This window comes from Petaurus breviceps, unplaced genomic scaffold (genome assembly GCF_028583685.1).
Source record: "Petaurus breviceps papuanus isolate PSGF00001 unplaced genomic scaffold, PetGlider_PUasm1.0 37, whole genome shotgun sequence".
Classification (NCBI taxonomy): domain Eukaryota; kingdom Metazoa; phylum Chordata; class Mammalia; order Diprotodontia; family Petauridae; genus Petaurus; species Petaurus breviceps.
This window is the reverse complement of record NW_027186296.1, coordinates 65,674,002-65,687,165: the sequence shown is the minus strand read 5'-3', so window position 1 is coordinate 65,687,165 and position 13,164 is coordinate 65,674,002. Positions and strand designations below refer to the sequence as shown.

General features: G+C 43.7%; 1 long non-coding RNA gene across 1 annotated transcript in view; it reads right to left on the bottom strand.

Moving 5' to 3' along the window:
* Window positions 1-13,164, bottom strand: part of LOC138169268 (uncharacterized) — a 35,147-nt gene that overhangs the window by 8,450 nt on the left and 13,533 nt on the right. The window contains exon 4 of the long non-coding RNA XR_011170313.1: window positions 9,928-10,011. This is a non-coding gene — a long non-coding RNA (uncharacterized lncRNA). The remainder of the gene's footprint in view (window positions 1-9,927; window positions 10,012-13,164) is intronic.

The following is a 13,164-nucleotide window of genomic DNA, read 5'->3' as shown; positions in this document are numbered from 1 at the left end:
CATTTGGATGTGAGGTACCCTGTGTAAAATAGTTTGCTTTACTAAACCAGGATCTCCCCCCAGGGCTTAATCTATTCAGGCATTTTTATAGGATATCTATAATCCAGAAAGACTTTGACCCAAAAAGGTCAAAGAAGCTGAACTTGGCTAGAACATTATTTAAGACTCTAGTGAATCTCTTCTCTATGCCTGATCAAAGATTATAGCTTTATCCAGAAGGAAGGAAAGACCAGAGACTTGCATCTGCTGACCTATCAATCAAGTGTTTTCATTGGCCTTCTTAAGAAAGAAAAAAAAGGATAACAAGATAAAAGGGGTTAAAATGAGACAGTGTGCTATGGGAGAAGAATCTTCATCAATATACAATTTGTGGGAGGTTAGAAGGAGAATAGGGAGGAAGGAATAGGTGTGGCTCTCAGATCATAAAATCTCTTATTTATATTATTTAATTACATATTATTATTTATTATTTCATATTATATATTATTTATAACACATGAAGCAACAGAAGTCCAGAGAAGTGATTTGTTTGAGGTGACATAGGAAGTTATTGACATAGTTAAGACTGGAACCTGAGTCTCCATACTTCCATTCAACTATGTTTTATTTTTTCAACTATGCCTGTATCATATTGCTTGAGTCACATAGGGAAGGAATATCTTATACCATTGAATGAGGAAAATCAAGCTAAATGAAACAACTACAACTATAGAGAACTCTAGACAGAGAAGATGCTTCTGAGAGAATAATGGTGGCCAAGGAGGAGTTGATATCTTACTTGTCAAGAATGTAATAGAAAACTATTATTCTTTAGCATCTCAAAGCCCTTCTCATATATTATAGTATTCCATCCATTCACTCACCATCTCTAATAGAGGGTAGATATCATTAAGTCCATTTTGCTAAGAAACTAAGGCACTGGAAAAACTCAGTGACCTAAGCCTCCAACAGTAATTCAATGATGGGTTATGGGAGTAGAAGAGAGTTCCTCAGTCTCTGGTTCACTCCCTTTGTCATTAGCCTCTGTGTAAGAATGGAGAAGCCACTAGGGAGGGAAAGAAGTTGGAGAGGAAAAGTACTGAAAACCCCAAATCAGGGGTGTCCCTCAGACAGGAAAGAGCCTGTCTGGTAGTAGGATAGCCACTGTCAGGGCCAAATGACCATCTACAACAGGAGTCCTTAATTGCTTTTATGTCTTGGACCCCTTTGGCAATCTGTGAAGGATATGGATTTCTTTTCAGAATTATTTTTTAAATGAATAAAATAAAGCATATAGGAAAATAGAAGAAATCAATTATAATGAAATGCAACTGTCTGTCTGTCTATCCATCTAAACAGGTGCACAGATCCCAGGTTAAGAACCCCTATAGAAATTCGTTACAAGTAAGGACTGTTTCTAGATGCCAGCACTTTGTTTGTATACACTGAAGCAACATTTCCTATAGGACAAAGTACTAGCACCTCTTTTCCAGCATCATTCAATTATTCCAGATCCTGCCTTCTTCCACAAACCATGTTTTAGAATATAGCTATTTTGTTAAGGGACAAAAGACCCTGGAACAAGAGAAAAGCATCAGTGTTCAGGAGCCCACCTCAAATCTTGCTCATTAGAAGGTTTGGGACTCTGAAAAAGGCTGTCTTGAGCAATGTCAGCCACAACGAGGCTGACATGATGGAGGAGTTTGACTCATCTATGGGTAGGTGAGCCTGGACATGAATCAAAGGAGTATAGAAATGGATTTGACCTCAGAGATCATCTAGTCCAATGTCCTCATTTTACAGATTAATGAAAAGGACCCAGAGTGGTTGCCAGAGATCATATAAAGAATAGTAGAGCCTGGACTAGAACCCAAGTCTCCTGGTTTCCAGTCCAGTTCTCTGCCATATAAGCCAAATATGTTAAGGGCAAACCTCTCATGGTTGAAAGATGATTGATATTTACAAAGGGAACAGATTTTCCCAGAAATCTCTGAGCTTCCCAAGAATTCCTTATGGAATCCTTCATAGTGGAAATGGACACAGAAGCCAAATCAGGTCCTGGTTTTGATAGAGGATCCTTTTCTATGATTCCACATTCCTTTCTTTAAAGTGGAACTGGGATGGGTCTGTTCAGAACTCAAATGAGAAACTGTTAAAAACAATTCTGTCTCCAATCAACCCAGTGATACTGATTGGCTGAAACTACTTTATCTTCTTCGGTTAGACAAGTTTGGACTAAATAATTTCTATCCTTTCAGCTCTAGAGCACTATAATTCTAATAAGAAAGTCATATATTGGTGAAGGTGAAATGATCTCTGTGAACACAAAAGATTCAGAATCAGAATAATTGTAATGCACACACTGCTCTTACCACCCCCACCCCTACCCCCTTGAATTCTATAGAAAGGCTTTTGGAGTTTCTCAGATAGTTTGCTTTTACTTTTGAAAAATATTGTGGAGACTCTCAGGCTTTGACAGTTGACTTATTTGACCTATGACATTTAACATTTGACCCATAGCTTTACTGCTCTGAGGATACACTTTTCCCCAAGCTATATCTTTCCAGGTGTCTCTACAACATTTGCCACCACCTCGAGAGATACCCTAACATCTCTGTATCTTTTCCACACTAGGATCATTAGGAGTTCAAGTTTGAAGGGACCTTTGAAGTAATCCAATCCAACAACCTAATTTTCTAGATGAAGATACCTTAGATGGGGTTGAAAATGATCCTCTTTAAGGACAAGCTTATGGAATCCTGATAGTTGATCTATAGAAAGCCAAAGAGACAAGTTAATACCTCCTTTGAGTATCCCCACCATAGTGCTTCACTGCAGGGTTTCTCATAATTCTGGATCTCAATAAAGAACTACCTGAGGTGTGGCTTTCTGGGGAAGATGGGGAGTGAATAGACAAGGAAACAGCTAGACATACAATGTGTGAAATATGAGGAAATGATAAGACTTTGAGTTCCAAACTGCATTCCACTATGACTTTAAGTTTCTGAATTTCTCTGGACTACTTCCCCACAGGACTGTTGTAGGGAGGATAGAGTGGAGCATGGTGGTGAAGAGAAGGGTGAATGGGGGGGGGGGCAAGTTAAAGCATTCTTTTTTGTAAAGAAATAGATCCTTCTTCAGTTGTATCCACACCCCATTTCAGTACCTGAATGGCAATGGATAGTAGCAGAGACAAGATATGGGTCAGAATAGGTAAGAACTGTGGTCTCTCCAATGCCTGCTGTCATAGACCATGGCAGAACCATCTGCACCATGCCCAAGGGCTCCACATTTGACTTTGGGGATGATTCTTCCCTCCTCTCCCTCCCCCATTTAATTCCCAGAGGCCTCTTCTATTGGATAGTTATCATTCTGCAAACAAATCAGCCACCTGGCCCCTCTGGAAATCCTTTTAAGAATTTTCCATGGTCTCATCTTTTTCCTTGCCTCCCTGGGTATTGAGTCCAAGTTCTTTTCAACATCCCTCTTCTTAACCTTTGGTCCCAGTTTCTGTCTTCTAGTTCTCTGTCTCACTCTCAGCTGACCCACGCCACTCTTAAGCCGTTTCCTGAGGTTCAGCTTCCTGATTCCTTGGGGACAACTGTGCTGTCACTTAGTTCACCATATTTCAGGACCCTCAGTTTCTATCAGTGCTCACCAAATTATGCTTGTTCTGGGATCTAGATCCTGTCAGAAGCATTATTCCTTTTATACATAGGGGAAACTGAGGAGGGGGAAGGAGTAGCCCATTATCAGAAACAAAGCAGAAGCCAGGTAACCAACTTCCCAGATCCAGGCTGTGGCTACTAGGCCTTTCATCGGTTCCGTGTGAAAAGAGCTAAATTCAGGATAATCTGGAAGCTTCATGACTCAGAGTCTTATTGTAACTCGGGCCAGGGGCTCAGCAGATTGTGGGGGTTAGGCATGGGGAGGAAGTGCTTCAGTCCTCCAAGTCTCAGCTGTTAAGCAAGAAACCTCAGCGAAGCAGAAAGGGACTTGACGCTAGATCCTTAATCTCGGTAATTCTCCCCTTTCCCTACCTTCCCCCACCCGTGCCCCAAAACACACAAAGAGCGAGGGCATGAGCGAGTGAACCCCATCCGCCCATGCCCCAGCGCTCTGGCTCCGGCTCCAGCACTGAGCCTCGGCTGCTGGTCCGACCCGGCTGCCCCGGGAGGTAGGGGAACCGCGCTCGGAATATGATTCCCTGGCTTTGCGTGCTGCTCTGCCAGCCGAGTGCGACTCTAAAGCTCCCCTGTCACCTCAGTCAAGCTGCTACCGGCCCGCCCCCGGATAACCGCGCTGATCTCTAGATTAAGGAACCCAAAGCGGCAGCTGAGACGGCTCACCCAGGCGGGGAAAGGGAGTGGGGCAAAGTCTCCTAAAATTCGGCTCGGAACCCCTCCCACGAACTCTCCTCCCCTAGCTACTCAACCCTTCAAGCCCCAACAGCCTCCCCGCTCCGTACACCCCTCCTCCACAGCCTCCAACTCTCAGCGCCTCCCTCAGTCTCCCACTCTCAGCGCCCCCTCTAACTTCCCACTCTTAGCACCTCCCCCAATCCTCCTCTCTCAGCAACTCTTCATCTCCCCCTCCCCCCTCCTAGCCTCCCACTCTCCTAGGCTTCAGTTGGCTACGAGAATTTCTGGCCAAAGGAGGATATGGGGGCGAGGCGGGGAGGGGAGGAGGAGGAGAAGAGGAGACAGAAAGTGAGATATATCTAAAAATAAAGATTGAGAGATCGGGAGCGGGTGGGTAACAGGAGGGAGGAAGGGGGAGAGGGGGGGGGTAATTGAAGATCACGGAGTTAGGGAGCAGAGGGAGGGATGGGGGATAGGATGAAGGTAGAGCTAGCTGGTGAAGAGACAAGGCAGCAGAGAGGTGAAAGCCGACACAGGGAGATAAGCAGGCAGGAGGGACGCTCTGGGTTTCCTAGGCCTGGATTAAAACAGGCCTGCAGCGTTAACTCTTGTGGCTCAGGCAGCTCCCCGGCGGTTTCCCGTGACTCTACGGAGCCCAGCTGCCTCTCTCGGGAGGCCCTGGCTGGAGTCCCAGCCCCTGCGCTAGCGCATTAAGAGCCTTTGATTCCCTGGTTATGTTCCCGAAAGCTGACTGAGGCGGTGATGCACGGCATGGGTTAGGGTAGTGTTGGTGGAAAGGTGACCACGGAGCTTGAGAGAGGGGAGCTGAGTGATAGGAAATGAAGAAGACCGGGAAGGGAAGGAAATCCAGAGAAAAGCCTGGAGTTCGGTGGGGAATGTGAACACGTTTATGGAAGTGGTGATGGACACAGGAGGGCAGGGCTCTGTCTGATACCTCTGGCTGTCTAAAGACAGAATGGCAAAACGAATGGACAAAAGCCGGCTTTGATGGGCTAAATATGACCTACAAATTCTATTTCTAGCTAGGAATTAACAGATTCTCTTCCTTTCAGAGCAAGTGCATAAACACTGGACTGGTGGGTTCATTTTTGGGTACCAACTTCTACCTATTTTGCCCCTAAGACTCTGAATCCAAGGAGTAGCATCCAATAGAGGTGATGGCCTGGAGAGAAGCCCCTTAAAGACCCTTGACCCTCCAGATCCATTACCCTCTTGGGTCTGGTTACATTGCCTTTCCATACTCTCAAATAGCCAAACCCATCAAGAACCCTTTCATTCCTCTGGGCCACAGTCCCTATCACCTTTAATATCTGGACTCTTCAACAATCACACTAAATCACCTTCCCTCTTTCTCCCTACTATTGAGGTTGTGGCTCCAGAGGGGCCACATTTCTGTCTAGGCTCCCTCTATCTCCCAATCCCCAACTCAGTTTTCCTGTGGATCCTGGTCTCCTTGAGGCAAAGAATGGGGCAAGCCTCTAGCAGCTGTGAGGGGCGTTGAAGTGGGAAGGAGAGAGCATAAAAGTCCATTCTGGGGCAGTTAGGGCAACCTACAGAGGGCTGCCAGAAAACACTAGCATTCTCCTACCTAGTCTCTCCTTGCTTCCTGGAGAGACGTATTCCTTGTTGATGAAGCCGTGGGTCCCAAAACTTCAAGTTTGACCCACATCACAACCTCCCCTTATCCCCAAAGGCTTAACCTTTCTGAGTCCATTTTGAAGAAGACTAAATAATAATTATAATTTCATTTATATAGAGTCTCAGGAAGTGCTTTACAGACATTCTTATTTGACCCTGTCAGAAATCCTGTGCAAGTATTATCATTTCCATTTTACAGAGGAGGAATCTCAAGCTAAAGTCACAACAGCTACTACAAAAAGAACCCAATAGGTTTTGATGGGCAATAGGATCTAGACCAGATCCTGGAGGAGAGGGGATCTGACTTCCCTGTCCCCACTTCTCTGGCCTACCCTCACTCAGATTTTAACTCAAATCTCCTCTACATGGTTCTCCCTCAAAAACTCATTTCTATTCTCCAGCTAAAAACAAAAACAAAAAAACAACAAATGGCCTCCTCCCCAACTTTAAAGGTCTATTTCTTTCATCACAGTAATTGAGGTTCCATGTGTGTCAAAGTCAGCAGGTTTTGCAACTGCAGAACTGATAGCAATGATCCTCGGGCAAGGTGAGGGGCACTACCACCAGCTATCCTCTCTCTCCTTCCTCCTCCCCTCCCACTCACTCCTGCTCATCACTGGGACATGACTACAAAGCCCAGCAATCCAAATTTTCTTTGACTGGATTTACATGCTAGACTGTTTCCACTGGCCCCTCATCCCACCTCCATACCTAGACCCTTGACTTTTCGTAACTGAAACCTGCCTCCACCCACTGTCCCAGGTCTAGCCAGAGTTCCAGGAAGCCTGGAGCCTCAAAAACCTGATGGGACAGAAAATCAATCTGGTTTCACAAGTGGATTGCCTCATAGTCATCAGAAACCAGAGAGGGTGCCCAAACACGACCCTCTCCAGCAAAGTGTCCCCACCCCAAGTAGGGAATTCCACATGGCTCAAGGATGTGATCTTTATCCAGGAAGTCACTATGGCCCACTAGCCAACCCCAACTAAAAGGAGAAGGGAGGCCAAGGCTCCCTTTGCCCCATCGGGGCAAAAGGACAAGCACTTTGGGGAAAGAAGGACCTAGGGGCCTTGAGAAAAGAGGACTTGGACAGATGGATAGATCAGCATTCCTCTGACAGAACAATAATCAATTCCTAATAATTCAGTGGCAGTAGAGGGGGAGAAGGGGAGAAATAGAGGAAGGAAGGGACAGAGCGAAAAGATAGAGGAAGAAATACAAAAGATACCGGCACAGAAGGAAAAGGTCAATAAGTAATTGGGGGCAGGGGGGAGTGATAGAGGAGAGAAAGAAAGGGAAAGGAGGGGATGAGCATTTAGGAAATTAGAAAATTATCCCAGCCTCCCCATTTAGTGTCGCTTGTCTAAGAAATCACAATGAATTTCCAAACTTAGGTTCTCCTTACTAGGACGTTCTCCTTTCCCACCCCTATCCCTAACCCTACCCCCAGCCCAGACTGGTTCCCTCGGCCCTCCAACTCCCATCCCCCTCTCCAGCCTAGGCTCCATTCTCAGGAACTGCCTGACCGCCTCCTCCCTCCTTCGCCCTCCCACCACTATTGAAGCAGCCCTCACCAGAGGAAAGACAAACATATACACTGGCACCTTATCAGACATGCATGCAAAACTAATTAACATGGGGAGACATGCGAGCAGCCGTCCAGCTACACACCCTCAAACACACACGCAAACAAGGCAACCCCTTGTCTAGAGGGGACATTCAAAAGGCTTTGTTGCTAATTTAGGCATCTGTCTCTGTCTGGTCTGGTCCTCCTGCCTGGGCTCGGTTTTTTTTCCCAGCCCCTCCGACAATGCTGGGAACATGCCCGCCGATCCCTTATTCAAATCACACCCTGGACAATGGCCTCATTGTGCCGTCTACAGAAAAGGGGCTAGGAGGGGAGGGAGGGGGGACCCAGTCGGGGTGGGTAAGAGGGGGAAGGGGACCGAAGGAGAATGAAAATGGGAACCCAGGAAAGTGTTTACTAACACGATTCCTGCAGCTGCCTTGAGCTCCCTTTCCCCTCCCCCACTTGGTTGGGGGTTGGGGAATCAAAGTCACAAGGAGGGAGGAGGCCAAAGACTGGAGCGAAAGGGGTGTCTGGATGGGTAGGTATGAGGCAAGGGAAGCCTTCAGGTTCAAGGAGTGGGATGTGGAGGGAGGGACGAGGCTGGGGACTAGGACGAAAGGGGTTTTTGGATGGGTAGGTATGAGGCTTGGGAGGGCTGCAGATTCAGGCAGCGGGATGGGGAATCATTCTGCAGGCCAGGAGGCAGAAAAAAACAAACAAACAAACCATACTGACTTAACCCAATCTAGGCCAGTCCCCGCCTCCCAAATCCCAACAAACACCACTAAGGTTGGGTGGTTCTTCCTTTTTAAACTCCTGCTTTAATGTGTAATCTGCAACCAGGAAAACGAGGAGGAGGAGGAGAGAGGAGAGGAGGGAGAAGGAGGAGGAGGAGACTGGCTGCAAGGGTGAGGTGCGTGCGGCTGTGACTCACTCCGCAGCCGCCGTGAGGCGAGCACAATCCCTGCCATTGTCTTCGGGCATCGTTTCATTTTCTCCTCCTTCCCAGCTAATAAATTAGAGAAGAGACTGAGAGCGAAGGGACCCGGTTCCCCACGGACGAGTCGAGTCTGCGAGCTCACAGCAGATGGGTTTCGCCCAAGCTCTAGTCAGACCACACCTGGCCAGAGAGTCGCACGTTGCCCAGACAATGAAGAGTACAAAAATTATAAATCTCCCGAGAACACAGAGAGGGAAATCTGGGCCTTTAAAATTCCCTCCCCCACCTCCTTTTCTGGGCTACAAGCGCCTAGACAAGCAGACATAAACAGACACACAGAGACTGACATCGACACGCAGACACACACACACACACACACACAAAACCACATACACAGAGGCCGAACCAGACACACACTGACGGACAATGGTGTGATGAATGCAGGACTGTATATTCATTCAGCCCAAATCACATATAGGCTTGCCCACGACCTGATAGTTGAAAGGTTTAAGGATGCAAGACAATTTCCATGGGTAACCTTCTCTCAGATCTGGCTAAAACGAAGCAAAATAAAAAGGCGGACAGACATACAGAAATAAATGCCTTCTGGAACTGAAAAGGCTCCTATCTAGACTCAGGTTACGACCAGACTGAAAAGTCTGAGTTATTTGGAAGTTATTGTACATGAAAAAGGGGAGGCAGGGGTGGGGTGTGCTTTTTAAATTTTCTTTTTTAAAATAAGCCTTAATTCTACCATGTTTTGAATGTTTCGAAGGGGTCATCCTAGTTCAGGGAAACTGTAATTTAGAGGTGAAGTGTGTTTTCCCTCAGGGCTGAATCCACTAGTCTCTCCCAATAAAGGACAATAGAGCTTAATGTGTTGGGGTGGGTTTTAACTAACAGACTAATTTAGGTATAGACCACCTTCTCTCCCCTAGGAGAAATAGAAACAGACAAATCTTGAAATTCTGATGGGATGAAAGAGATTAGATGATGAAAAAAGTTTAAATAAAGAACATAAACGGTTAAAATCATAAGGGCCCTTTAAATAAGAAAGAGTTCACCTTCTAATCTCCAAAGGAAGAGGAGCAGAAATTGTTAGAAAGCTGGGTAAAATGGGGTAGGGGAAATCATATATACATATGTTATATTTTCAGACATACATATATGCATATGTACATTTATGTATATACATGAACCATGGGGAAATATATATATTTATATGTAAATAAGTTATAAGCACATTTTTTTCCCAATAAGGAATAACAAGTGGCTGGTATAATCAGAAGCCAAATTTTACCTTGAACCAAAAAAAATTTTACCTTGAATCAAAAACCTTATAAACGCAGTAAACATAAAGAGGTCAGTATGGAAACCTCAAGTGAAGTGTTTGACTTCTCACTGAAGCACTAACTCACCTATATGGTACCTGGGCTTTTAAGCAGGTCTAGGATCAGTCTGCCTTTTGACTCAGTCAGCCAGATTCTTTTTCTCTTACCATCCTGTAATAGGAAAGGGATGAAAATAACAAAGTAGAACAGATTGAGAAAAGTACAACAGGACCTTAGGTGGAGGGGGAGGACACAGTGTGATCTCTGTGTGTTCACTTTTAAGCCTAAAAATAATAGTTACATAGGTTTTCTTATAATTGATGTATGGTGTCAATCATCGTATTTATAAGCAAGGCTGTCTATTTAACACAAACTCAATAAACAACCTCAATAAGGTTCAGTAGAGGGAGTTAAACTGTCTAGAAAAGAAAGTTGATAATCACTAAAGAGGAAGAAAATGTCAGAAATGTTAAGAACTGCAGCAGCCTTGCTAAGAAATGTGAAAAACTTGATCAGTCTACCCAAAAAAATGTTAATCAGAATGTCTCCTGGGAAGCAATAGGAAGTTTAATAAAGTCAGAACTAACTTTGGGATAGGGTATCAAGGACATACATTTATTATATAGGGCACACATACTAGAAAATACAGAACTCACAGATTGCTTTGAGAAAATCACCCTAGTGATTTTCCCACTGGAGTTTCTCCAGGGAAGAGAGGTCATCAAGATATGGAGGGAAACTCTAGAGAATTCCTTCCCTAGCCATGCCACTTCTTGTTCCCACTTGTCTGAAGAGAAAAACCAACTGCCAGTACCTGTCTTTGCAATTAACTACTGCTGGCCACTTTACACTTACTGCTTTCTTTCAGAGAGCTAGCTAGGCCTAGAGTGAGGAAGACTCCTCTTCCTGAGTTCAAATTGTACTCAGACTCTCACTAGCTGTGTGACTCCAGGCAAATCACTTAACCCTATTTACCTCAGTTCCCTCATCTGCAAAATGAGCTGAAGAAATAAATGGCAATTCACTACAGTATCTTTGCCAAAAACAAAACAAAACAAAACAAAACAAAAAACCAACCCAAAGGGTGTCAGGAAGAATCAGACACAACTAAAAAGACTCAGAAACATGTTCTAGCAACAGCTGCTGTCAGGATACTGGCTACTATTCAGAGATTTCTGTTCCTGACTTGCTGTGGGACCCTATGCAAATGGAATTCAAACCCCTTCCCCCACCTTCTCTCTATGCTTTACAGGGTCCACCTGTGAAATGAGGGTGAGCTTATCTATCCCCTACACTTCATAGAACTATTTTAAGGATTAATACTTTCTTATCCCTAAAGGGCTCGTAACACTTTGGGAAGAAGTACAGAAAATACAGCAATCTACCTCTGTTTTTTAATCTTAATAAGACATTCCATAAGAGATAAAAAGAAGCTTATAAAAGTCAGTGTTCTTAATTTCAGGGCATAGTTGTTACCATGGCCTGGGTAAATGGGAGAAAAGTTATTTACAAGTTTGGGCTATATACTCCAAAAGCACTCACTTGAGGCAGGCAGGTTCACACACACACACACACACACAGAGGCTGTTCTAAGCAAGTCAATGCTTCCTGTACTTACCTGTTGAATTTCTCTGGTAGTATGACCTTAGTCACTAAATAGAACCTAAACTTTAAGGCATTTTGAGATAAATACTTTTTAAATTTACTTCTTAAACTTCATAGGATACTAAGCTGTAAAATAGTTTATATTTATATTGTCTTTTAATTCATGGGGGAAGTGGTTAGAAAACTCAGAAACCAAGGTTTGCATGTTCAGGCAAAGTTTGAACTAAGAACTCTGTAAAGAATCTTTAAATGACAACTAAAGGTAAGCACTTAGGTATATTAAAAAAATTATAACCTGCTAAGGAAACTTGGTAAGGCATGAAGCCACTGCTGTATACCAACCATTTTCATTTTGTGGATATATATATGTGTATGTGTGTGTATGTATGTACATGATGTGTATATATGCATGTATGTCTGTATATGTATGCATGCATATATATGCCATTGTATATATAATGTACACATACACATATATAATATTATATATACAATGTACATATATGTGTATATATACCATTGTATCTTAGAGGCCTAGCAATATATGTATGTATGTGTGTATATGATATGTGTATATATGCATGTATGTCTGTATATGTATACACACATATACACACACGTGTGTGTATATGCCATTGTCTCTTAGAGGCCTAGCTATTCCCAAACTTGATAATACTTCCCATTCTAGTTGGGATATAGAAAACCCATAGAACCCATCATTACATATGCTGAATGAGAAAGTCCACCAAGTATAAAGTGGACAAAGGAAAAAAGTCATAAAAATATAGTTGTACATGGGGTATTTGTAATACTTGGGATTTGTGGGAGCACAAAGGATAAAGAGATTGCATGCTCCAGTCTTGCTTGTGGGCTGGCCTAGGTATCATAGGCAGTTTTGACTGACTCTCTCTCCTTCCATCTAGCACATCTCTTCCAGATTAATCTTACTTCACATCAGTCCCCTGCTTAAGAATGTACAATGATTCCCTTTTGTTTACTACATATAGTTTAACTCTTTGTCTTTCAAAGTCCTTCACTATCTAACCCAACTCTACATATCTAACCTTATTTCCCATACTCCCCTGCATATACCCTCTACTCCAATAAGCTAGTCTACATACTAATTCCCGATGTCTGGTGTATGATCACACCTTTCCCCCTCCTCTCTGTATATCTCAGCAAATCCATTTAAACAACACCCAGTTTTAAAGACTTTTCTTCTATGAAACCTCCCCCAACTACCCCAAGTCACATTAATCTCTCCCTTCTTACCTTTTGTTACCCTTGTGTGCAACATAAGCATATGCCTAAGTCTATACAATGCCACATTATGTTCTAAATATAGTGTACATATTCAATCCTCAACTAGAGAAATTCCATGTCACATTTCTTTTGTATCTATTACGTATAACACCTATGCCATACATAGTAACTGTTCAGTACTTATTGAATGATAAGAGAGCTGATGAGAGCACCTCTTCCATGGGCCTTCTAGTTCTAGACTCAGTTCATGCATTGTAAATCCAGTACAAGATATGGAAAGTGTTCCTATCAAGTGTTAGGTATCACTAGGTTCTTAGATGTCAGACAAAGAGAAGACAGAGAAGGAGAGAAGGCAATGAGACAGAAGGAGATTGATGGAATTAGAGGTGTTACCATTACTGTTGACCCAAAACTCTCTCTCTCTCTCTCTCTCTCTCTCTCTCTCTCTCTCTCTCT